The sequence below is a fragment of the Pseudorasbora parva genome, chromosome 18, assembly GCF_024679245.1.
Source record: "Pseudorasbora parva isolate DD20220531a chromosome 18, ASM2467924v1, whole genome shotgun sequence".
Taxonomy (NCBI): domain Eukaryota; kingdom Metazoa; phylum Chordata; class Actinopteri; order Cypriniformes; family Gobionidae; genus Pseudorasbora; species Pseudorasbora parva.
This window is the reverse complement of record NC_090189.1, coordinates 23,557,277-23,581,888: the sequence shown is the minus strand read 5'-3', so window position 1 is coordinate 23,581,888 and position 24,612 is coordinate 23,557,277. Positions and strand designations below refer to the sequence as shown.

Here is a 24,612-nt window from a genome sequence, read left to right as displayed (position 1 = left end):
GCAACTTCTTATAGAAACAAGTGCATACTTACACTTTATTAAAACATTTGTAATCCTCTCAAATAGCCTGCCAGAGGTATGGTCTGAATATCATTTTAGTTAAAAGATGTACCTTTGTTGACAGATGACAGGCATTTGCCATGCTAGAATTACATGATGAAAAATTAATGCAGATGTGTAGGGGTGGGCGATATATATCAATATATAGTTGACTTTGCTTTAGATTAGGTTGTTTGTGATATCAAAAGTTTTTATAACAATTATTCTTAATGCCAAATATGTCACCACAAAAAAAAAAAAATACTAGCCTAATAAACTAATGTCTTCAGTAAAGTTGACAACTTTTTACATAAAAGTAACTGAACTGCGGGACAAATATAATAAAACAAAGATGCAGATTAAGTAAACGGTATATGAGGTTTTTCAGGTTGGTCTATAGCGTGCAAATACCAAATTGAGTTCTCTTGTGGCAAATTGAGGTAGTAAAGTCTCTTGAACCTATATAAATTCACCCTGTCTATTGTGTAAACGTACGTTATAGATCTTATTGCGAACAATTCATCCGTTTCTTTTTTATTAATGCTTAATCCAAATTTCATGACTGGATCTTCTGTCATAAGCGCCAGACTTCTCCAATCATTTTCTTAACTTAGATATCGTTCATCTGCACCTGTACTATTGAGTGCAACGATGACAAAATCCTATCAAAAAAACAGATGCATATAAATCAAGTGTCATAGAAAATGTTTATTTTTTGATAATCCTTTGCACTCATATGTACATCACTATATGGAAGAAAATATCTACTACCATTTTATTTGCGCTCTTGTTTGATTGCGTATCCATTATTAAACTGAACTGGCATGTCTTAAATATATATATACATACATATAATATAATTACATATAAATTGTAGACTTTCATGATGACACATTGTGTAACCTTGTTTATTGTGTCTATTGGTATATTGCAAACTTGCTCCACTACCAAGTTTTTTTTGTTTGTTTAAAAAAATAAAATGAACTGGCTGTAGATCAAGCTTAGGTCTGTTATAATGTAAATGACTGAAGTCCTATAATATTGAGTGGAATAAGCTGTGCTGAAATGCTTACAAACATATCCACTGTTGTATTTCAGCGCTGCATGTGATTTCCCCCCTACTTGTCTGGAGTACAGGGGTGTGTCTGTTGCCTTTTATAACTTGTAGTGGGTGCCCCCATGTGTTGTTGGTATTTGTGTGGAATTTAGGGGGAGGGGTATTAAAGTCTGTGGAGGTGCACATAGTCATGACAGGCTCAGGTAGGACCTGCTTTCTCACAAATTCCGGCGCACTTTGTGTTAGGTCACCCTGCTTCATGAGTCCGTCTGCTCAAAGCTTTATGACTTTAAATTAGACTATTTTGTAAATAGTCACTAATTGTAAATGTAAACATGCATGTAATAAACAAGTTTAGTCATTCTGCATCCCAAAGTATTGCTGAATCAGGATATGTATTTATATATGAGGTGGACGTGAGGTCATGTGAGAAGTTGTTGCATTACATTCATGAGATTACAAATACATTTATTTATTTATTATATTATTTTAAATATATATAAAAATATTTTTTTTGTTTTGTTACATGGACATTCTTGTAATTCTTTTTGATTGTATTAGGTCTAGTTCTACATGAAATTCTGCAGTTGTCTGTAGTCATACATTTGCATAGTCAGGTTCAGATAGTGAGCCTTGTATCTTATTTTTGTCACTATATACACTATAAACACACCTCTATAGAACATGTAATTCAGTAGCCCTGCCCACCGACTCATTGAGTTGTTCGGTCGACCACAAACCAACAGCAATTTACATGTGGAAGAAGATAGCAAGCCAGATATTGTGGAAGAACACAGTCACTGCATAAGCTTCCTTCGGATCCTAATTTTAGGAATGTGTGATACTTCATTTCTTTTTAATGAAGTTCCAGCTCACGTGGGGAAGACCGTTGTGTTCACTTCATTTCACTGCCGGATCGTTTGTAAACAAATCTCCGGTTGATGCTGGATTTGGATCCGACAGGAATGGTGCAACACTTATGTGAGTAAAACGTGCATAAAAATATGTAATAGTATTGCATTGTTATACATCCTTTTGCTTATGTGTACGTGTCTAACAGAGCATACATTTAGCACGCTGGACTCTGACACGTATGGGCCAGGGCTCGAAAAGCCCGGCAGGCAGATGAATCATTATGTTCCGTTCTTGTTCTGCTATTCTCTCTCTGGAGTTGACATCTGAAGGGCGGCGTGCGCTTATATCGTTCGACCTTGCAGGCTATGTGTAATATAAAAATAATAGTCCAATCAATCGCGGTTTGATGTGAAATAAATCATTGTGTTTGTTTGATAAAGATGTTCACAAGCCCTATGATCGAGATAATCATTCTGGTTGCAGTTTCTCACTCAATCTCTCCCCTCCCTCATGAACTGACGGGAGCTTTAGCTCATTAAATATGCAGATCTTATCCAATCCTAGCCCTGGGCGTTTATTTCCAAGTCTCCAGTGTGTCACGCCCATCAAATCCCAGCGTTTTGGAGAGAGCCTCAAAACCAGTGTAGAAAATAGCCTATTAGTTATGATGTTTTTGAATGTAAAAAAAACACACAAACATCATTAGTTAACCTCAGACTACAGTATAAAAAAATAAAAAAAGCCATTTCATGACACTTTTAAATTGAGTCTGATTTGTTCCCAAAATACACCTCTACTGCAAGCTATATGCATGGTTCTGGGAAATCTGGAAATTTCAAAAGTGCAATTTATGCTTTGAAAAGCATTGTCTACATGTGGGAACCCTCTGTATGTACTATATATTAACAGGGACAGAAGTGATGTTCTGGGTTCTTTCAGAGACTTTGTTAAATCAATATCTGAGTCAGACTAATGTCAGATGAAAAGAGTAGCATACTTGTAGCGGACAATATTGCCCTTTTCCGTCAAAATGCTTTTTCTTATGAGAAGAGGAGAACATTTTTTTTTCAATTAAAGTTTGCATTTACTGAGTCCAAGTTCTCTACTGAATACCTCATTAACATCTTTTCATCCTAATGTCTTATGAACTCCCTTTCACCATAGTGTTTGTGTAAACTGATAACATTAAAATGTATTTCTTGTAAGTATTTGTTAGGTGTTTTTTCCCCCTCAACATTTAATGATGAAGACAATTCACATGACTCTGGCCTATGACACAGCATGTTTGCTAATTAATTGCATATTGCCTTCTGAGGAGGGAGTCAACTACTACACAGTCACTACATGTTAACTCCCTGTCTTTGGGGAAAAATAATGTTTTTATTTATATAATAAATCTTCTGCTCATCAAGCCTGCATTTATTTGAACAAAAATACAGAAAACAATGCAATATTGTGATGTATTATTACAATTTAAAATAGTTGGTTTTCAATTTATTATACTTTTAAATGACCATTTATTTCTGTGATGCAAAGCTGAATTTTCAGAATCGTTAAAAAAATGAATTTGACCGCATGTTATAGGCAGATATGCAGGTGGTACCGCAGCATGCATCGCCACAGAGTATCTCTTCATTAAGTCAACGCAAATAAAACCGAAAGTAAAGGCGTAGGTGCTCAACATACAATCATCTTCATTAAAAGTCAAGAAACTGTCCGTGCTCGCTCATATTGCGGTCTTTGATTGTGAAATTAGCTGTGATGAATAAAATCCAGCTCATATCTGTTGATTTAACGTGAAATCTGCATATACTGCGGGAATTGAAGATCAGGTTTATATCCCTTTTGCGTAAAGTGTAAATGAAATAGTTTTGATAAATCATCATAGCCCAGTTTACACGCAGCAAACTTGTTCTCCAGGTCATGCTTACCAGTTTGTCTATTGAAGGTGAAATGTGCCCAGATGTTCAAGTAGTTGGAGCATTTTTACTCTCACTCACATCTCTCCGCCCTTTGCAATTGTATGCTACTACGACAAAGAACATATGTGACAAATAACATTATAATCGGTTATGGTCTATAACTGAACCCATACCGAATTGTCCTTGTCTGCATCGCGATGAATCAAAGAAACAATTAATTTCAGCACCCCATATACTATATATGTATGTATATATGGATTTTCACAGCTCCAGCACCACTCACTATTGTCAGATTTAAATTTTTTTATTGTAAATTGTTCTAACCCTGAATGACTTTGCCTTCTGAAGAACACAAAATGAGTTGTTAAAAAGCATGTTTATGCTGCTCTTTTCCATACAATAAAAGCGAAAGGTCAAAGGTGACCAGGGGCTTTTATGCCTCAAATCACAAAAACCCCATCAAATACCATAAAAGTTGCATTTATGACTTGTGGGCTGTATTTCTATTCTTCTAAGTCATGTTTTTGTTGTGTGAAGAACAGACTGAAATTGAAGTTATTTTTCATTATATTTTCGTCTTCAGCCTTCCAATATTAGCAGTGTGGCTTTAATATACTGTATGCCTGTTTACTTTTCTCACATCATTATTGGTTATGAAGTCCACAAAACGTCATGATGTGCGGTATTTAAATAGTAAGATGTGATTTAAGATTAAGATATTTTAATAGTGAATGTGACTACATTTATTGAAGAAGAAAATAAATAAAAACTGCATTGGAACAAGTGGTGAGGAAAATAAGACCAAACTTAATTTTTGGGGGGAATGTTTCCATTAGTATACACGTGATAGGCCGATACATAACACAAGCAATTTGCGAGCTATTCTGTTTATCTGAATTTTGTGTGTTTGGCTGTGGCTGACACGGGTCATATGTAGTGCAGTACATGAGCTGTGTAATCACAGAACTGCTGTGGATGAGTTACTGTTTTGGACTTTACACACTGTATGTTATTGTTGTCAGATGTCCCTCTGCCAGGTTGTCTACATTCATGGCTAAAGTTTCACCACCAGAAAGCTGCAATGTATAGAACACAGATAATTTTTTTGGGAGAAAAATTGTTCCGTAAAAGCGCTTTGTTTAAAGACACCTCGAGACGTAGGAATATGAGCCAGTGTTTTTGATTTCACCAAGTCATCCTATTGTTTTCATGATGGTTTAGGGTTACCAGCCCTAAACCTGTCTGCAACCACCAGACATGTTATTGTTAAAGCCAGATATTTGTACGTAATAAAGGATTTGCCACCTCCTCCTCCAATTCTTGCCTCTTGTTGGAAGTGTAGCACTCGCAGTCTGTCTCTCAGTGCAGAGATGAGGTAATGAGAGTCACTTGTTTGGACGTAGCCTCTCGTCTCGCCCTAGTCTCTCTCTCGCTCTTTCTCTCTCTCACTCACACCCTGAGACAGATGCTTCCCAGAGTCTGAGACCAGAGCACAACAATTTCAGCCACGCCAGAGCACTGCACATTCAAATTCTCCTGTATGCTTTTAATTACTCTTACTGCAGATGGGCTCTCTACTTGACCACGCCCGGCCTTGCTGCCTTACTCACCCTGCTTTTTGGGTCAGCTCCTTTTGGCAGACCTTCATAATTTATCTCGTCTGAAATTGTTACCCCTCCCAGTTCCTTGGTCTTCAAACTTAAGTACAAAAAAATGGTAATCCCTTGACATAATTGTAAGAACAGCCAGAATGGTGTTTTGCAGCATTTTTTGTGGTGGCCTTCTAGATTTAGGCAAGAACCAAAGTCTCCTTAGTTATAACTGTTCTGTAAGGTCTGAAATTGAGAATTGGTTCATAGAAAATACAAGGTTGTCTTCTTGTTCACTTCCAGTAATGCTTGAAAATGTGTCTCCCTGTGGGTGGGAATATGTTAATAAAGTATGCAGAATAGTTGGGCTGAATGATATTATGTTTTAACAGAACATGCGACTTCACATGCGATGTGAAGGGTAGTAACCCATGGTGTATTAAGAGAACGGTAGCACACATAGATATAGCACACAGTAAACACGAATTTGTTGCTGGAGTGACATGCTCGTTCTGCGTGCCTGCACAGTGATTGGTTCGCTGTGCCGATCACCGCTCACGGCCAAACATTCACTGCTAAAATGCACGACGAAGAGGATCCGCTGCAACAAAAAAAAAGTTTCATACCAGAAATCATCTTTTTAGGACTATTTCGGCTGCAAAAAGGATGTACTTTGCAATGGAGTGTCAGAAAGTTGTGGCCACAAAACAAAACACCACCAATTTGTCTGATCACTTAAAACGGCACCACAAAGCTCTTTATGAAGAATACAAAGCAGGGCTCGACATTGACGCTTGTCCGGGACAAGTGGATTTTTTTGAAGGGACAAGTGAAAGAGAATTTTACTTGCCTGACGGACAAGAGCTTCATTTAAAAAAAAAAAAATGCTATCGAATCACCAAAATGCAAGAATGTTTGTGCATTAATTTACTGTAAGTAGCAATCGATAGTGGATGATGATATATGAACGGATGATAATAAGGTCGTGCTGTTGATGCTCGTGCAGCCTCTCGAGGAGATATTACAACACCTGAATACCATCATGACTGAAAATGACACTGATTTCATATGACAGTTCCAAAAACAACTAATTAACATTCACTTAAAGTCACTTACATTTTAGATGCAATATTTTGTGTTTTTGTTCTATTTCAGCTGTGAAAATCGCTCACAGCAGGACCGTAACGCGTCTCACTCCCAGCAACAAGTGTTACTGAACGATTCAGCGTTTGAATGAACGACTCAGTGACTCACTCATTAAGACGGTCACCTGCTGCCACCTACTGGAGGTTTAGTTTCATGTTTACACATACTTTCCAACATTTTTTTTGTAATGAAGCTTGGGTTATTGGGGAAATTATTAATATTATGGAATGGTAATTATTGACTTCAACCTGGATTGATGGCTCTCAGTATTGCAATATATATCGTTCAGCTCTACAGAATAGGCATCAGAGCACTTGTCATGATGATCACGGCACATCTGGTTTTTCCTGGCATGCGTACATAAATGCTTAAGTTTCCTGATTTATTGTTTCTTGAGGTTTGTCAATATAAACATGCTCTTTTTGATATGATTAAAGGTGTTATGAACTGGCTTTTTTTCTTTTGTTTTAGGCCTGATAAATTGGCCAAGAAATTATTGCAATAAACGATAATATTGTCGACCATATGAGACCATTTTCATCTAAAATAATGATAATGGCATAAAATGCAGGTACACCTTTTCAAAGATCAATAAACTTTAATTTCTAAAGACTATTTAACACAAAAAATTGAAAACATTTTAAATAACCACAATAAATGAACAAAACAACCAAAAACCATAAAAGCATTGAACTCTGTCTGTTTAAAAAAAATGCATTTAAATAAGTACCAAAAACAATAAATAAAATGGATGAAAACTGCAACGGATTGTGTTTGTGTTTTAGGAGCATATTAGGGGCGGCATGGTTCACAAAACCCACAGTTCGGCTCATATCACGGTTTTAGGGTCACGGTTTTCCGTTCTGTAAGGTTCTTGTTGTTTTTTTCTTTTAATCCAGAAATACTTAAGCATATGATATATTAATTATCCACAATTTAGGATAATTTGATATAAAAAAATCTTATATCATTGTCTAATCACGCACAAACTGAACTTGACCATCTCTGAGGAAAGTGATATTTTGATATAGTAAGAGAGAAGACATTGACATGCTTTTCATTTATTTGGCAAAAAAGGAGAATGTGTATTGCTATCTCTACAGGAACTTATGTGCCTTTTTAGCACACAAAGATTGAACTGAATAATTACCTTGCGTTTATCAAACTTCAGTGTAGCTTTAAGCCTCGTTTATACACGACGCGTTCGCTTGAGCGCGAGGGTGTGCGCGGCAAAAATGACGTTGTCGCAGAGTGCGCGAGACGCCATTTCGCTTGCCGTTGAATTATCGAGCTCATTTTTTTTATTGTGCAATTAATTGATTTATCGACTGTCACCACAGGCCTAGTTATACTGCTGTCTGAGTTCAACTAATGACGTTTGTGTGGTTTTTACATTCAAAAACATCATAACTAATAAGTAATGGGCTACTTTCTACACTGGTTTTGAGGCTGTGTTCTGAATGCTGGGTTTTAATGGGCGTGACGCACTGGATACTTGGAAATAAACGCCCACGGCTAGGATTGGATAATATTTGTATATTTAATGAGCTTCAGCTCCTTTGTCATATCTAGCCCCTGTCAGTTCAGTTCACATGAGGGTGAGATTATTTTGAAAACGGCACTGCAACTTGTCTTTATCAAACAAACACAATTATTTATTTCTCATCCACCTACGATTGTATTACATGGCCCACACCCGCACGATCAGCCGATATTATAAGCATGAAACGTGCATGCGCGCACCCAGATCAAGAAAGAATTTCTGCCTGACTAGCGCAAGTTTTTGTCTGGTACAGCCCCGGGCCTAGTACTATTACATATAAAAAAGACAGTTTACTCGCCTAAATTTGTTACACCATTCCTGTCGGATCCGATATAGAAGGCGCAACATTGGACAATGCTGAAATGAAGCAAACACAAAAATGTTCTTCCCCACATGAGCTGGAACTTCATTAAAAATAAATGAAGTATCACACATTCCTAATATTAGGATCCAAAGGAAGCTTATGCAGTGACTGTGTTCTTCCACGATATCTGGCTTGCTATCTTCCACATGTTAATTGCTGTTGGCTTGTGATCGACCGAACAGCTCAATGAGTCGGTGGGCAGGGCTACTGAATTACACGTTCTGTAGAGATGCGAGTTTTGTAGAGCTATGATGTAAGAATGAAGCTCACGATCGTTTTCTGAGCCTGGTGTCTATAAAAGCTTTTCTTTGACTAAAAAGGAAGTTTTTAGCTCTGAAACTTAACTTAGGATTATCTTATATTATCATGACCTTTTGTATATCAAAAGCTCAAAGTAAATTAGATTTCTCAATTCATCACCCCTTTAAGGTTGGGTACCGTTCACATTTTAACTGATACCAAACGTTACCTTTTTTCGGTACTTTAGGGATACATCAGTCGTTTATAGAAGTGTTATTGACGTTATGTCAGAGCTGCCTTGGTCTTTCATTGTCTGTGACATTTGTTTACTGTAATATTAATGAAAATAGTATTTATGTAAAGAGATAAAGTACAGGGTAGCCTATAGTAAATTTTTATATAAAAAAAAGTCATCATTCATCATGATAAAGTGAACATGCTAGTTTTTCTAGCAAAAAAATATGACGGCTGGAATGTAAACCTTTTTTTTTTTTTGCGGTGATGGTGGTCTCAGGCATCACGTGACCGCGGTATTGCGGTAAAACGGTAACCATCCCAGCCCTAACTGAGATGTTAAACTGTTAAAAGAAACTGCTAGATAAAATATTACATGGATGGATACACTACATATCAATATATATTTGTATATCTTTTATACCTGTTTTGAAATTTTCAGTGCAGACGGAACTCTGCGCTCTGATTTCATGCTGCTTCAAGCGTATCATCCTGCACACTGATGCGTACAAGCGCTTTGTGTTGCTCTGTATTGGAGCCATTCATATTATAATACTTTTGCACAATGAAAAATGTGTTAATAGCCTTTTTTTCTGCGCTATCCATAATATATTGCTTGCCTCATTAACCACTTAATCCACATTGGATCGTGGGCAGGGAGGTTGACGCAAGTGGGCGTGTCTCTACTTATAATTACTTTTGTTTTCTACTATTCAATCAACTATCACAAACTATGCATCACTTGAAGGCTAAAATACTCAAGATTCATGTTCTGAACTTGTTTTTGCAATAAATACACATGAGAGGAAAGGGTTAAATTAAATGCTAAAGCACTAGCTATTTAAACTTTTGCATAATAAACGCGGTACTCATCTTTCATCTCCTTTTGTGCGGATCAGATTGGACAAATTCACTAAACAACAGCATGCATGTCTGTGTAAGAGTCCACTCTTCAAAATGCATCCCACTTTTTAATCTGAAACAACGAAAAAAGGGAAAAAACAAAACATACTCCATTGTTTGCATGAGCGGTTTGAGTAATCAATCATGTCCGTTTTCAATGAAATGGCGATTATAATCATTATTCTGGCGATCTTCCCTGTATGTTGGACTTCCTTTCATATTAAACCTTCCCAGTCCTCTCTCCTTCAATCACAGGCTCTCTGATGACACACGATTTGAAGGGAGTGTACTGGATGCTAAAGCTGTCAGTCAACATGGTTTTCTTTGGATAAAGCAGTCAATGCCTAGCCAGCAAAGATTTGATTGATGGATGTAGTAACGATGTAGATGGATGTAGATCAAAAGACATTATTTTGAGCATTGTTTGTAACAGTGATGCGCGGGTTGATCTAAAATTAGAACTACTCTGTAGTGAGTCATCCAAAAATATTTGTAATGATATTCGGGTCGATTGAAATAAAAATGACGCGGGACTAGTGTTGCACGATATACCGGTACTAGAAAAGTATCATGATCCCCCTATTACAAACGGTACGATATGGACTTTTATTAGTACCGGTATTTTAAGGAGGACAGCGCTAATATGAGCTGTATTTCTTAATATGCGTGGAAGTGTGACAGTAGATGTCAGGACTTGTGTGCAGAGCTCTGCTTCCGCCGTTCACTAAACATTGGAAGTAGATTAGTAAATTACACTTAAAAAAAACAATTTTAATTACTCGTATCATGAAATATGATTTTGGTCATCCCAACATGTTGAGAAGTGAAAGGTTAGTGAATTTGAACATGATTGATAATGATGATCTCTGTAAGGATGTTCACACTGGCATGTAGTTATTATAGCAATAAAAGAAGGGAATGGTCAAAAACCAGGGCAGGAACATGCTGGCCAGGTGAATTTTTAGTAAAAAAAATAAAACAATGAATAATAAGTTCGTTTGGTATCGATTTAGTTTTGGTGTTTGGTATTTTCGTCTTGTATCATATCGAAGTCATAATTTTGGTATCGTGACAACACTATTTTTTTAATTTCTTATTGTATATAGGCCCTATAACTATAAATATATGACTGTATTTTACAACAATGTAACATTTTACCAGATTTAGTGCACTTACTGTTTTGTTTCATTTAGATTATTATTGACAATTATTGTGCTCTCGTGATTTCTCTAGAGTTACTTTTGCTGCTGAATTATCCACTAATCTAGTTAATCCACCATCTAGTTTACAGTAGTATTTTTTTTTTCATAGATTGTGATGTATTTTTGTAATTTATTTTTATTTTTAAAGCTGCTGTCCGTAACTCTGTTTGTGTTCAAGATTTACGAAAATTATATAATGAAAAATGTACAACATGAATCTATTTTCCAAACCGTGTTTTTGTTTTACCCTGAATCATTATGGTACACTTATAATAAGTATTTATATTGGGATTATTTCAGGCCAGACCAAATAAGTACCGCAGCGGAGGAGCACAGTCCCTGCGTGATCCGCCATAGATATAAACGAAGAGAAGTAGCTCTGGCTGCAATGTTCTTCTGCAAGATGCATGCAGTTCTGTTTATTAACCACTAGTGCAAAAAGTTACGCAATGCTGCTTTAAAATTAAGTTGTCTGTATGTAGTAGATCGTGTTTAACTCACAAAAGAGTGATTATCAGTTTAACACACTGAAGTATAAAAATTCTGCATAGAATTTTAAACAAAAGGGCATTGTTAGTCGAGGCCAATTTTTGGGATCGTATTAGCTTGGAAGAAATGGTATCTGTGCATCCCTACTGTTTTATTTATTAAAGTGTAATTTATTTCTGTGATGGTAAAGCTGAATTTTCAGCATCATTACTCTAGTCTTCAGTGTCACACATTCTTTCAGAAATCACTCTTAATTTGTTTCTTATTATCAATGTTGAGAACATGTTTTGATAAAACAGTGATATAAGGATGTGACGTAGTGTTGTCACGATACCAAGTTTTTGACTTCGATACGATACCAGACTAAAATCTTTCTATACCCATACTAAATCAAAAACAAACAAAAAACAGGTAATATGAATATGACAACAGAACTTATTCATTGTTTTATTTTTTTATCAATCATGTTATCATTCACTAACCTTTCACTTCTCAACAGGTTGGGATGACCAAAATCTTGAGTAATTTAATATTTTTTAAATGTAATCTTATAATTATAATATAGATTTTTAATTGTATCTGTTTTTAAAAATAAGCAACAACAAAAATGCAAATTACAAACAATATAACAAAAACAGTGCTTTATTTTTCAGCTTCATTAGGTCTATTTAACAGTAGCAAGTCAAGAAAGAAATTAAATAATCAAATATAAAACTGCTTACTTAGTCTTCACTCTAATTTAACTATACACTGATTCTTAATAAATATATTTTAGTTATATTTAGCCAAGCATGTGGTGGTTTTCTATTTTTCATTGTTTGCTTAACATTAAGCACAGAATATTAGGTCTGGCTTAAGACCTGCACTGATCTAATTACCTCAGCTGTATACATTTACTAAAGACATATCCAACTGTGTTTACCTGAATACTCGCCAGACCGTGCATTTTTACATACGTTTGACCATTCAAACCCAAATAATAATCCGTGAAAGAACTGAATGGCGATCGCATGTTTGTTGTCTGAATGGCTTCAGGTCAGAGTCCGGCAGTGTGAGCACGTCCCGCGCCACGCTTTTTTCTCCTTATGCACGCATATTTCTGTTGCTTTCTCTGTCATGCACTGCGCGTAAATATTTAACTCTTCTACTACTTCTGTTTAGTGAACAGTGGTAGCCAGGGATGGAAATTAGCACCCGCCACCAGCCAAATGCGGGTGATTTTGAGTTGTGGCGGGTAAACTCGCTTCACCTACCGGCCACCGTGGCGGGTAAATATAAATTGCATACCGTTTCCCCTCTTTATATTCCCCTCTTTATATATCTTACTTTGTTCAGTGCATGCGAGTGTGGCCGTATGTCCGAATATGACCAGTCGTTTTCGCCGTCATTACCCGGATGCAGTACCAGAAGACGCGAATACGAACTCGCGCGCGCTGAAAGAAGATCCGTAACTGCGCATCATCCGAGAACGCGCACTCGTCTCACAGCGCGCAAATGTTGAGTTCTCTTTCAAGTCTTGTGCTTAAATGGGCAAACTCACACAAAAAGTATGTCAACATGTCCATCTTGATTAGTAGAACGTTATACATTAGAGAAAGAAGAGCATATCCCTTAAAGGTAAAATCCCTAGGTCTTAAAGGGGCAGTAGCCTTTACTGCTGTCTGTTTAATGTCAAACAAAAGGACATCACTCACTGCTCTTGAATAGCTTTTATAAGTTTAATAAGGATTAATCTTTAATTTAAACAGTTAAAATTTGCAGTTATTTTACATTTGATTACTTTATTGAATTTCTGTTCCTTTCTGCAGGCCATTAGGCCTGTACATTAGCTATTATTAAATGCACACATGAGTGAGGTCAAGTTAAACATTTTTGTTTGAATTGTATTTTATACTGTGGATTGTTGCAATGTGCTAAATAAATATTTGCATAATTTGTAATTGATTAATCTTTGAAACTTTAATATTAATTTATGCAATCGCAATGCCTTGATTTTTAGTAAAGTTACACAGTCACAGCATTAGCCATAAATGCAATGGTACTAATAGTTGGCATAATTTCTTTTGGTGTTTCGGCCAAGAATTTGTATTTCTGTGCATCCCTACTGACAATGTTCTGCTCGGTGTGTCGTCAACACGCTTCAGAAGATGCCAAAACTAATAGTTTCATTGTTGGGACTAAAAACCTAAAACTGGAAGCCATAAAAGATCACGAATCGTCCAAATGCCACATCCAGGTAAAAAAAAAAGCGCACAAAGCCCTACTCATTTAATGAAATGTATATCAGTTCATGGTTTGTGTGTGTATAAGAGAGATTAAGATTCATTGAGACTTGAGATTAAATAAACTGCTTAAGTATTGTAGAGCTTGTAGTATTAATTTTTCACATGCAGTTACACATTGTCGGTTAAAAACAAGAAAGTGGCTGGTAAAAACATGGAGTGGCTGGTAGATTTTGAAATCCACCAGCCACAGTGGCCGGTGGACAAAAAAGTTAATTTCCATCCCTGGTGGTAGCAGAGCTCTGCACACATCCTGACACCTGCTGTCACACATCCACACATAAGAAATACAGCTCATATTAGAGCTGCCCTCCTTAAAATACTGGTACTAATAAAAGTCCATATCGTACCGTTTGTAATAGCAGGGTATCGCAATACTTTTCTAGTACCGGTATATCGTGCAACACTAATGTGACGGTAAGGACATTTTCCCAGAGGTTAATCGATGTGTCACAACCAGTAATGCCTATTATTTTAATGAAAAACACAACAATACAGTACGATGACAAACTCACTAAATACACGATTTTACATTTAATTTTGAAACCAAATCTTCCGCGATAATCTCAGTCAGCTCCTCGCTCTCGTGATAAATGTAATCTGATTCCTGCTGTGTTTGTGCTGCGACACTCGTTCGGATCATGCTTTTTATCGATATATATATATATATATATATATATATATATATATATATATATATATATATATATATATATTTCTGATTATAAAACTATTTTCTTTGAAATGTAGAATATCAATTTGACCATCATCAATTTGATCAATCTTTCATCATATCAGAGTATTTAAATTATTAATATTAGTACAAATTTGTGTATGCCCTTGTGTGAGTGATGGCCAAAGTTCATGTAGCATTATGAGCTCTACACAAATCTCATTGTGTAAATATAGCTGCTAGCAGCAATTGCGGGGCCAAGCCCATTATGGCTCTTTTTGGCTTTTTTGGACTTTGGATATTTTTAGGAAACTTTTGTACATTGCCCAATTCACATGCTTAAACAACATAACTTAACTTAACTTACTACACATTGAATTTGACCAATCAATCTTCAAAGCTTTAGCCTGTTGCTTTAAACAGCAGACCACTCATACTTTGGTTTGTTTAATTTTATAAAGGCTTGAGATTTCGAAGGCAGAACTGCAGCTTTTGCCACTAAATGAGAACATTACACACAATTTTATAAAGCTGTCCCCCATGGGACTCGAACCCATAACCTCACAATCCGGTGTCTGACACTCATCTCATTGCGCCACAGGGAAGACATGCGCTCGTTGACATGCCATAGGTCCATAGTTAAAATTAGAAATTAACTCAAAATTAAGATTTTTGGATTTAATGAACAACATTATATATTTTTTTGTGAAAAATTGCTTGAAATCATTCTTAGAAGTAATTAATGTCTGGAACGGAAGAACATTTTTGCAAATAACCATTTAGAATGCTAAGCTAATTAGCATAAAGACACAAACACAGGCAAGTTCAACTTCAGAGGTGGATTTCTCCGGAACGGTAGCGAATATCAAAAATCTGTTCAGTCATTTCTGTGCGGCTCACTCCATATTTAATGTGAGCCAATTTTGAACAAAATTGGACAAAATTTGAAGGAGGAGTAGCGAAAAAACTATTTTTCACTTGTTTCAATATGGCACACAGTCACATGTTTGGAAAATGACAAATGAGACATCGTCGAAATCTGCAAAACCCAGAGAACAAAATGACATAAATTATATAGAATATAGATAATGTTTTCAAAAGTTATAAACGTTTTAGCAAAAAATCGTATATCTCTGGAACACTAGGTGGCGCTATTCTGAAACTCCTCATGTACATTCGGGACATGATGACGGTCATGCATACCAAATTGTGTGCAGATATGTCAAATATTATCAAAGATATCACATTTTATGACAAAATTCAAAATGGCGGTCACGTGGTTCATCAGATCCTAACATATCTTATATCACCAGATTCAGCATGACACGAGGAATCCATAGACACCAATATTACGATTTTCTGACAAACCGTTCGGATGTTATGGGCAAAAATAGCCTTTTTTCATATCTCATGACCCCTAGGTGGCGCTGTTCCCAACTTTGGCATGGATCCTCAGATCATGGGTCTGATGAAGCATACCAATTTTTGTTTCGATTGGTCAAAGTTTGGCTGAGATACAGCCTCAGAACCAATTTTGGGTCAACCTCGTTAACTTCGAGACATCATAACTTTTTTTTTTTCCAAGGGTCCAAAAAATTCTGTTCAGTCATTTCTGTGCGGCTCAGTCCAAATATTCTCTCTGCCAAGTTTGGACAAAATTAGACAAATTTTGAAGGAGGAGTAGCGAAAAAACGGAATACTGTACTTTTTAAAATGGCCATTACTGTAATGGGCGGAGTCTTAATGTAAGATATTAAATTTGATCAGCATGATAAGAGGAATCAGGTGTACTAAGTGGCATTTTTCTACCTCAAAGGGTTCAAAAGTTATAACAGTTTCAATGTTAAATTTTTGGACTGGTGGTGGCGCTATGGAGTTGGTCTTAGAGACTCCAAATTTGGTCCATTTACTATTGATGACTATCTCTACAAGTGTGCCAAATTTCATCATTTTCCTACTTACGGTTCATAGGGCTGCCATTGACTCCCATAGGGGAGGAAGAATAATAATAATAATATAGGAAACTAACAGATACAATAGGGGCTACAGCCCTTTCAGGGCTTGGCCCCTAATTACTTTAATTCATGCATCACGCTGTACAAAATGTATCACATGTTTCCACAATATTATAACACAGCATAAGTTTTCAACATTTTGTGTTTTGGAAAGAACCCTCTTTCAAACATCAATCTTACTGACCCCAAACTTTTGAGTGCGTGTGTACATCTATCTATCTTGGTCTGTGACAGTCATGGGATCTGAGTTCATTTTAGCTGAGTTGGACCTGGCTGAACTTTTGATGTCCCTTGCATATCAGTGTAATGTTTAAAGGTCCCATGGAATGGACCCCCGCACTTTTAATAAAATGTATTTTCATCCCCCGCACTTTTACTGGGTCTCACCGATCCTAGTCGACCCGCTCCGAGCGGGATTCGAACCGGCGTTACCTACTCGAGGGCGGGCAAGTTAACCGCTAAAGACAGCTTTCACTACCTCGGTTGATTGCATGCTTCTTGAGGTCACGAGCAAGTGTTTTTATACATAGAAACCAATGTGAATACATCAAGATTTAAATTCAGAGACGAAAAATAATCTATGCATGACTTGTCAATGTATTCGTATCTAAATATGAGGAGGGCGCTCTCACAAAATCCAAAAGCGGATTTGTAGAAACTAGGGATGCGCGGTATACCGGTAAATGTTTATCTTCTGCTCACCAAAGCTGCATTTATATAATCAAAAATACACTTAAAACAGTACTATTGTGAAATACTGAGCAAATACTTTATTTTTATGAAATGTTTTGAAATGTAAAACTACTGAAATGTTTATTTGAAAGAGAGGCATTTGATAGAGTCTCTGAGAAGGTGAAGTTTGATTTAGAAATGAGGTTTGAATAGTCGTTATTAATAAGAGTCGAATAGAGTCGTTAGCAGACAAAGGAATAATAATTAGAGCCATAACCCGGCCACAATGTATTCGTATCTAAATATGAGGAGGGCGCTCTCACAAAATCCAAAAGCGGATTTGTAGAAACTAGGGATGCGCGGTATACCGGTACTGGAAAAATATCGGTATATATTTTATTTAAAACAGTACGATATCATGATTTGGCACATTTCGGTAAATGCTGCTTTTCTGAAGTTCACCACTAGATGGCAGCGCACTACCCAAACTGACCCGAAACAACCGGCAAATATGACAACAACATAGACGGACAAAATGGATAATGCAGTTGAATCTCACTCAAAATGCCCAAAACGAATTAATAAAGAGAGGAGTAGAAGTGACATTTGTAATGACTTTGCTTATAAAACTGATGAAGAACCATCAAACCTAGCCAAGAAGCATCTGTCACTATCCTGACTTTAAGACTTCTTAAGAGATCGACAGGTCAGTGAATCATTCAAACCATCTCATTTAGACATTTATTTTCTTTTAACACTGATCAACGCACACACACAGCCTAACTTAAGATCGAATATCACAATCTCCAGCGTTCGTTTCAACCAATGACATTTAGATCTCATTATATTTGCACGCGTACTACTTGCACTATTTACATTCGCGTTAGACACAACCGCCTGTGTTTATGTGAATACTCAATAAAGATGGACATTTGTACATTATTCTGTGTATTTGACTGTTTAAGGAAACTTAATGTGTAATGTGCGAGCGTGACTAAGTGACAGGCGTGTGTGTGTGTGTGTGTGTGTGTGTCGTATGAGCTCATATCTCCTGTAACTTAACTGTTATTACGAAATGCTATAAAATCTCTTGCGTGTTCAAATGATTTCCGTTCTCCATCCCGAGACGAGCGTGAAATGTTGAATCGGATTATGCAGATTGCTTTAGTGTAGTGCGATGTCTTTTGAAACCAGAAGCAATTTGCTAATTTTGAGAGATTTTTGCTGAAATTATTTCTCACAAGAAAGTTTTCAAATGACTGATTTGATGTGATAAGCTTTGCTGATTAATTTACTAATAAACATTTGTGGTAATTTCCCACTTTATAAACTCAAAACTTGCATAATTGTTCTCATTCGCGTGCAATAAACCCGCGCTAATATCAGACTTGTGGTATCGATTTAATATCGGTACTTCGGTTTTAGATTGTGGTACCGTACCGAAGTCAAAATTGTGGTATCGAGCCATCCCTAGTAGAAACTTACTGTGACGCTGGAGATGCAGCTGAAGGAAAACAATCATTATGAGCTGAAACGTGACGACGCCAATCAGACGAGTGCGACAATATATGCTTTATGTGTGTTTTACAAGCCATCTCAATGTAGCCTATTTATTGACAATACAGTAGGCCTATATCATATATGAATAATGCAGTGCTAACTGACAGCTTTTTAAATGTTTATCTTCTGCTCACCAAAGCTGCATTTATATAATCAAAAATACACTTAAAACAGTACTATTGTGAAATACTGAGCAAATACTTTATTTTTATGAAATGTTTTGAAATGTAAAACTACTGAAATGTTTATTTGAAAGAGAGGCATTTGATAGAGTCTCTGAGAAGGTGAAGTTTGATTTAGAAATGAGGTTTGAATAGTCGTTATTAATAAGAGTCGAATAGAGTCGTTAGCAGACAAAGGAATAATAATTAGAGCCATAACCCGGCCACAGAGATTTGAATGTGTGCTGGGGTTACAAACTTAATGGGACAGTTTACACCTCAAAACAATAGAGGCAATACACTGAATGCATGCTGTTTCATGCATAATGAGCTTTTTACACTGTTAAAGACTTGGATTCCCATCCTGAACATAGACAAAGTTTCAAAAACTAATGTTTTTTATGGCGTTTGATGGAGTATTTCTGTGTCAAAAATACTCCTTCCGGTTTCTCGCAAGTTTCGGAGAGTTTTTTTCGAGTATGGGTCCGCTTGACGCCGACAGAGCGGAAGGTCCTTGTATGGGCCGTACGGCTCTTCTCCCGGAAGGGTGCTCCACTTTATTCCTATGGGTGACATCAAGCGACTTTAACGCTTCAACATCAGTAAACAACACGATCGTGTATAACTTAGTTAATTTATCAATGGAGCATGCGATCTATGGTGTGTGTTTAAATACATTTGTTTAGCTGACCAATATAGGTGTCAGTTTGTTTATTGTAAAACCACCCAAACATAAACCTAGCATTCTCACTAAGCGTGCTTCGTCATTCAAATGCGCTAACGGTTACTCCATTGTTGTTCTCTGTATAACGTTACACTAGTCTGACGTGCAAAATCGCTTTGCTTGCTACTGCTATGGTTTAGTCACATACAATAGTCCATAAACCGAATCATGTCCTCATAAAATGCGAGTAAACACACACAAATGTTGACTAAATACAGTACATACCACAGAGATGGATGTCCTGCTGTTGTTGCTTCTCCTGTTCAATTTATTTCAGCCTCCGGATCTAATTCTGGATCATATCTGTATTAGTTGAATCTGATTGTTAGCCATGGTTTATTTAGGGTAGCGTTTTCTTCTCCACGCTTGAGGACGTCACCGCTTTGTGCGCACTCATCATTCTTTAGCTCCGCCCACACGATACGCCTCCAGGCACTCGTTTTTTTCCGGAAAGACTCGGTCCAGCCTATATTTCTTTTATAAATATGCCAAAACTGAAGACTTTTCAGAGATATGAAGGATGCAATACTACGCTATAGGTACTCAAGATTGACATGAGATTGACTGAAACTGAGTTTTCCATTGTGTCTATTCATAAGACTTGAAGATTTTTTTTTTTTAAACCACTTGAGTATTATTTTTTACAATGCCTTTGACATTTTTTGCATCTTAAGTTTGAGAGGAATGTACTTTAAAAATGGACGAAGATAAATCCCCCTGGTTTACTGAAGAATATCTTCATCTGTGTTTGGAAGTTAAATGAAAAACGACATGATGGTGAGTTGTTACATGATGACAGAATTTACATTTGTGGTAGCCTTCATTTACAAATTTGTTTTTGGGTGAATTATTCCTTGTAAATAGGCCTACTACAGTTGTGCCTTTAGATAAAACAACTATATATCGCGAATCATATCGTTTCCATCAACCAAAAGTGTCAACCAAAAGTAAGAATTTGGAGGGATTAATTCTAACATTTAAACTGTTTAAAGGATATTTTTTTTTTAAAAATTTTTTTGCTGCTGCATGGTTAAAGAAAAAAATACGCTATATTTGTTAACTCACGCTGCGTGGCCAGTTCAACCACACCTGCCTACACAGACATATTTAGAAAAATACAGCAATGGAAAAGTATGTCTACTAGGGCTGTCAAATAAAAACTTGCAAAAACAATTCACATTCAAATGCAAAAACATGCATTCAAATTTTGGTCGAGGTGCGTAAGACATGACGTAACTGACACTAAAAAAAGGCAGAAAAGAGTGACGACTCTGAGTCAGAAAGAAAATGGGCAACCAATGTATACAGTCAGACACAGAGCAGTGCAGAAGAAGGCAATCAGGGCTTTGGAGCATGAGATGGATATAAATGAAAGGGAAGATGCGCTACTTGTAGACGAAAATCCTCTCGGTCACAAAAAACATGCGGTATTAAGCCGGGATATCTTCGGGATCTTGTCATTTTTATGCAAAATTTAGTACACAGCTGTCATGTAAACATACCCTGAAGGCAAACTCATACCAAGAACGATAATGAAAGATAACTGTATATTAGTGGATAAATTGAGCCAAGATCACCCAAATATCCCGGCTTAATCCCTTATCCTAGTATTGTGCAATAGGCCCCTGGTGTTGAGTGTGTGTGTGTGTGTTCACCTGTATGTGTATAATATGCATACACAACTGTGTGTTTGCATTTATGCTCAATTTAGACTTGGGCACTTTTGCAGGACAAACTGTAAGTGAATTTACAACTCAACTTGTACAAATAAAGTCCAGTCCAGAAATGTACAGTAACAAAATAATTAAGACCTTCTCCAAACAAAACCAACATGGTAAAAAAAACAAAGCAGCCTTCGTGTGTGTGTGTGTGTGTGTGTGTGTGTGTGTGTGTGTGTGTGTGTGTGTGTGTGTGTGTGTCTCCCACACACATGAAAAAAGTTTCATTCATTCATTTATATCAAGAGGTGGCCAGGCTAGACCCCGATACTTTTAACAGGAGGTGTTTATTCAAGAGACACAATAGATTTTAAAACTTTGCAGTTTCTCTTTTGTAACTGCGCGGACGATGTGCATTCAACAGCGACTTGAGCACTAGGGGAAAAAACATCAACCAGATAGGCGCGTGCATATTCGCACTATCCCGTCTTTACGCGCTCACTGCCAAATGAGTACTTTGAAAGGCTCGCGCGCGCATCTGTGAGCGTCTGCGCGAGGCAGAAAGGAACGTAGAAAGTGAAGTATATCCGCGTTCTTATCAGTTGTTTCCAATTTGTTCTTGATCCTCAGAAATGCTTGGGAAAATGTAACGTTAGCTTGTGTGGACGCTACCGCACTACTTGGTAAACAGAAGAGCTTCGCTACTGAAAAGCTATTTCATTGAGAAAACAGCGACGCTACCACCACGCTACGGAAAAATGTAGTTAAGCTAGTAGCTTCACTTCTTGTAGCGACGCTACTGCCCAACACTGATTCTCATTGTATTTTATTTAATAGCAATTGTTTGAAAACTTAATGCAATGTAAAATGTGAATGTCATTTTAATAAAAGATACGATGCTAGCCTGGGAAAACCCAGAAAACTTCCGGCAAATTTAGATTGGCTCTGCAAGTATTTTGTCAAAGAGCTCATTCAAGCCCATTTCTAATCAGATGAAATCGTGGCGCTAACCAGAAACATTGAGGCGGGCTTTACACGATGACGACAGCTCAGCAAAGGTGAATAGATTTTGTACATTACAAAGATGGATGCAGCCGTGGAACATCATTTGTTTGAATCAGCTACCGCAACTGTTTAAAGCGATTTAAACTTTTCCTTTTCGTTAAAACCCGAGCAAAGATAAAAACTACCAGATGTGGATTATACTGGCTACTTTGATGAGGAGGATGGGGAGTGTGATCAAGTGTGCTTATTTCCTCACACTAGATCTGGTAGTCATGTAAAAATTGCAAATAATTGTAAATACATAACTAGTGTAACTTTACTCATGTCTGAAAATGTTCGAACACATCAAATGACTGAATTTGAAAGTTTGTGAGACAATTTTCCAAAAACTCATCAATATTATTTTATTTTCAAAATATTGCAAATTGCATTCTAATCGTAAAACAAATACCTTACAATAGAGGGCAAATGCGATCTGAGCCTGATGTTTTCTGTTCTACTGTCAATCCAAGATGTTTTTTCGGTCGGATTCAGATGCTAATAGGTTTTCCAAATTTTGGTAAAATGTTAATGGAGTGGCGGTGGACACCAGCTATTATCGTATTTCTTGTACAACAACGGCAAAAGTCGTCAGAGGCCATTGCAACATCTACCTCGAAATAACAAACAGAATTGCTCTCAGATGTTTCTCTGTCGCTCTGTATGTCTTCGTCCGTTGGTGACGCCCCTTTGGAAATTATATGTCTATGAAGCTTTGCCAGACCATAACTTCGTTACTACTGAGTAGGGCTGGACGATATGGCCAAAATTCATATCACGATATTTTTCTTAATTTCGGTCGATACGATATAATTCCGATATCGATATGAACTATATAAAAGCTTTAGAAAAAACTTCTAAGAACTGCCACAAAGGATGTCTGTACCTACAAACTTCTAAAAAATGTACTTGCCAAGTCTATGAATAGTCCTCCTATAAAACTATATAATATTTTAGAAATAAAACCAGTACAAATACAACGTGTGCAGTAAACAACGTAATACAGTGAAATATTATTCTGATCTACATCATCTGTTCACTACGTGACTATATAGTAAAGTGTCATTTATTTCTGTGATCAAAGCTGAATTTATCATCATTACTCCAGTCTTCAGTGTCACTCATCATTCTCATATTAGGATTTGATGCTCAACAAACATTTATGATTATTATCAGTGTTGAAAACAGTTTTGTTGCTGATGATGCTCCTTCATTACTTTCATAAATTGTCGCAATCGTCTGACTGTCGTCGTCACCTTTCAGCTCATAACGATTGTTTTCCTTCAGCTGCAGCTCCAGCGTGACAGTAACGTTAGTTCTACGAATCCGCTTTTGGACTTTCTGTGAGAGAGCGTCCTCCTCATATTTAGATACGAATAAAATGACAGGTCATGCATAGATTATTTTTTGTCTCTGAAATTAAATCTTGATGTATTCACGTTGGTTTCTATGTACACTTGCCCGTGACCTCAAGAAGCACACAATCAACCGAGGTTAGAGAAAGCGGTCCCTGTTAACTTGCCCGCCCTCGCTCCAGGTAACGCCGTTTGGAATCCCGCTCGGAGCGGGTCGACTAGGACCGGTGAGACCCAGTAAAAGTGCGGGGGATGAAAATACACTTTATTAAAAGTGCGGGGGACACGCCGAAACACTTCCACCCCACTGAATTAACGTTAGTGTTTCTCATATCAACTATTCAGTTACATTTGTGTTGCGGTCAGGGAAACTCTTTTTGTAGCTAAAACTTGCCGCGTTGGATCTATCAGCCTACTACTGCTGAGCACTGACTGCGTTTCTGTGGTGTACGTCATCGCGCGAGTAGCCAATCATGTTCTGCTCTTTCTGACGGCTGCGCCCTGAACGTCAGTCAGTGGGGAATGCTGTAATATATTTATCGAAATATCGGAAATGTGTTTAAAAATCATATCACCGTTATTGAAAAAAATTATATCGCGATATATATTGATATTGAATTATTGTCCAGCCCTACTACTGAGAATGGTCTGGTTTTAACCAGACTAATGCGATGCTTGATTTAGTTTTTTTTAAATTTGCTTGTTGCGCTCGCTCGCGCCCTCTTGTGGGCATAGGAGACAATACAGTATTTTTCGCCCTCTAACATTAAAGGGGGGGGGTGAAACAATGAGTTTGTCACTCATGTCAATCTTGAATACCTATAGAGTAGTATTGCATCCTTCATATCTCCGAAAAGTCTTTCGTTTTGTTATATTTATAAAATA

The 24,612-nt window shown here is 37.0% G+C and overlaps 1 protein-coding gene across 2 annotated transcripts in view; it reads left to right on the top strand.

Annotated features, from left to right (window-relative positions):
- ankhd1 (ankyrin repeat and KH domain containing 1) overlaps positions 1-24,612 on the top strand; it is a 70,845-nt gene that overhangs the window by 1,370 nt on the left and 44,863 nt on the right. The window lies entirely within an intron of this gene.